A 3,211-nucleotide genomic window follows, 5' to 3' on the forward strand; every position below is an offset into this window, starting at 1 on the left:
ACATTGAAGGAAGTCAGGGGTTAGGGTGGCTGCTGTAGCTCAGAGGAGGGTCCTTGAGTGCCTGACGGGCTGGGTGAGTTTGGTCACTAACATCCAGCTGCCAAATGCAAAACTCCCTCTTCCTAGTGGAAGGTGGCAACAAGGAAACTCGCAGCCCTCAACTCCCTGAGAAGGGTCACAATATGTCTCTATGTTGATCCACCTGTCAAATTCACACAGGGAAAGCTCCCTATAGCACAAAACTATGAAATCATGGAACATGTGCTCTTCACTCTGTGAAAGCATGTAAAGAATCCAAGCGCTGGAGGGTAGGGTTTGGGTCCAGAGTGACCTAGACAAATTGGAGGATTGGGCCAAAAGAAATCTGAGGAGGGTCAACAAGGAGAAGTGCAGAGTCCTGCACTTAGGAAGGAAGAATCCAACGCAGCCTGGGGACCGACTGGCTAAGCAGCCGTTCTTCAGAAAAGGACCTGGGGATTACAGTGGATGAGAAGCTGGATATGAGTCAATAGTCCCCTTGTTGCCAAGAAGGCTAACAGCAGATTGGGCTGCGTTAGTAGAAGCATTGCCAGCAGCTTGAGGGAAGTGTGTTCATTTCAAACCTGCAGCTTATTCATTTCATTTGGTGACCCCTCCTAGTTCTTGTGTTATGAGAAGGAGTAAATAATACTCCCTTCCTTGGTCCTTTAAAAGATATTATGTGACCCTGTAAGAGTCCGGTGTGGGGGCTCGGCCCTCTCAGGAGCGGCCGGGAGCCAGGCCGCCTCACTACACGGCCGAGATCCGCAGTTCAGTCTCCGAAGGTCCAAGGGCTCAGACCCTCAGGCAGGGCTGAGCAAAACAAACAGTCAAGGAAGCCCGACCCCTCAGGCAGGGGCTGAGCAACACAAACAGTCATTTAAGCTCAGGCCCCTTGGGAGCAGGGCTGAGCAGAAACAGTTCAATGAGCTCAGGCCCTTTGTGGCAGGGCTGAGCAGTAAGCAGTACAATAGTTCAGGGCTCAGGTCCTTGAAGCAGGAGCTGAGCAAACCAAACAGTTCAGGGGCTCAGGTCCTTAGGCAGGAGCTGAGCAAACGCCCAACAGGTGAGTCCAGACTTCTATGCCTGAGCGTTGGGAGTGAGAGGGCGACTGCCACCCGTGAGTGGGGTGGCAGGGGGGACACAGGCCCACCCACTCCACTGTGTCCCAGCCCGGGGCCCTAACAGCAGCAGTTAGTCTGCTGCTGTGTCGGTGGGGTCCTGACCGCAACACACCGACATCGGCTCAAAGTCTGCTGTAGCCAGACTGGGGTCAGCTACCCCCGGGCTACTTTCCATCTCCCCCTCCATGGGTACCTGCTCAGTACTGGTGTCCGGCGCTGGGTCCCACACCATGGGTTCCTCGTCGTGCTGAGAGTCGGCTAGCTTGGGCTGCTCCTCAGGACGCGGGTCGGGGTTACGCTCGGGCAGCTCCTCGGGGTACCGGGCCCGGGGAAGGCTCGGCCAGTCCTCCTCAGGGTACCGGGCTCGGGGAAGGCTCGGACAGTCCTCCTCAGGGTACCAGGCTCGGGGAAGGCTCGGCCAGCCTTCTTCAGGGTACTGGGCTCGGGGAAGGCTCGGTCAGGAGCGTCTGTCCTCTCCGGCCGCCGGGCTGCAACTGAGCGCTCGGCCGGGGGTTTTCTACTTCCTATCCCGCCCCTTGACTTCCGCGGGGCGGGGACAGGCGGCAGTGGCTCCGCCCACTGTGGCGGCTGTTCTGGCTCCTCCCTCTCAGGAGCGGCCGGGAGCCAGGCCACCTCACTACAGACCCCGTCCTCCTTGTGTCTCATGTCTTGGGACCAACATGGATACAACACCACCGCAAACAACAAGGTTCAAAGTCAATGCACATGGGAGAAGCATCTTGTGTTTCATTCCTTATGTCCTAGTCCCATCGTGTGGCCATTTTCTTTTCTTCCTGTCTGTCAAAAGCTTTGGTGTTTTGCACAGAAACATTATTTCCCCAGGAGAGACCCAGGAGTGAGGGCTGCATTCCTGTACCAAACAGTCACTAGAAGGGGGCAGACAAAGGCCTTTAGGACGAGGCGTCCGTCACTGTCAAAAAATCATCTCCCTCCTGTGGTTCCGTGGGCGGCAGGAGCAGCCGCAGCTCGGTGGCCCCTGGCAGCGCTCCTGGGGTGGCCAGAGCAGCAGCAGGCCCCCTGGGGCTCCCCCCGCCCCCCCCCCCGGGGCAGCAGCTGGAGTGGCAGCAGGTTGGCAGGGCTTCTCCCCTGGTAGCTGGTGCTCATTATCCATCAAGTAAATCAAAACACTTCCATCTGCAAGTGGATTTAGCCCAGGACCCTCAGCGTCAGCAGCTCTTACACCCCCCCCCCCCCCGAGCTCTCTGGTCAGGTGTCCTAGCGCCGGAAGCCTCCTTTTTAGATCCTCAAATAGCGTTTTTGCACCGGGGGGGGGGGCCTGAAATTTTGGACTGGACATTGTAGCTCCACCATTATTTTATTGAATTGCTTCAAAACAGCAAGTGTAGAAAGTCCCCTAAGTACCAGGCTCTCTGCCATGGAAACAGCTGCCCCTGCTCTCCAGGAGTCTGTGCGTTCCACCCAGCAACGTACAAACCTCTGCACTGAAGGGGGGTCAGACAGTGACGGTAACACAAATCTTCCCACTATTAACCCAAGTCCCTTCCTTTCTTTAACCCACGACGTGCCAGTCAACTGTTAGCCATGGTGTTATCTTCATCTTAAAATACCGCTCAGGACATTGAACAGAGGAAGTGAAACCCCCTCCCCCCAATGGCTCCCTGTTGAGGCGTTGTACCGTACCTGCCCCTGGAGACTGTCTGGTTTTATATCCTTAGAGCTTTTTCTCTTCAAACCCCTTATCCCAATCTATGGGCCACCTCCGCATTCTAGGCATTTTGCCGCCCCAAGCACGGCAGGCAGGTTGCCTTCGGCGGCTTGCCTGCGGGAGGTCTGCCGAAGTCGCAGAACCAGTGGACCCTTTGCAGGCATTCTGCCGAAGGCAGCCTGCCTGCCGCCCTTGCGGCGACCGGCAGAGCACCCCCACGGCTTGCTGTCCCAAGCACGCGCTTGGCGTGCTGGGGCCTGGAGCCGCCCCTGTCTGTGGGGACAATTTTTTCTGGCAGGGAGGACTCAGTGGGAACATGCCTCTCTGGCCAGCCCTGTATTTGCTCAAAAAGTCAGCACCCAGCACTTTGCTGCAGGCCCAG

The sequence above is a fragment of the Mauremys mutica genome, unplaced genomic scaffold (assembly GCF_020497125.1).
Source record: "Mauremys mutica isolate MM-2020 ecotype Southern unplaced genomic scaffold, ASM2049712v1 Super-Scaffold_100100, whole genome shotgun sequence".
Lineage (NCBI taxonomy): Eukaryota > Metazoa > Chordata > Testudines > Geoemydidae > Mauremys > Mauremys mutica.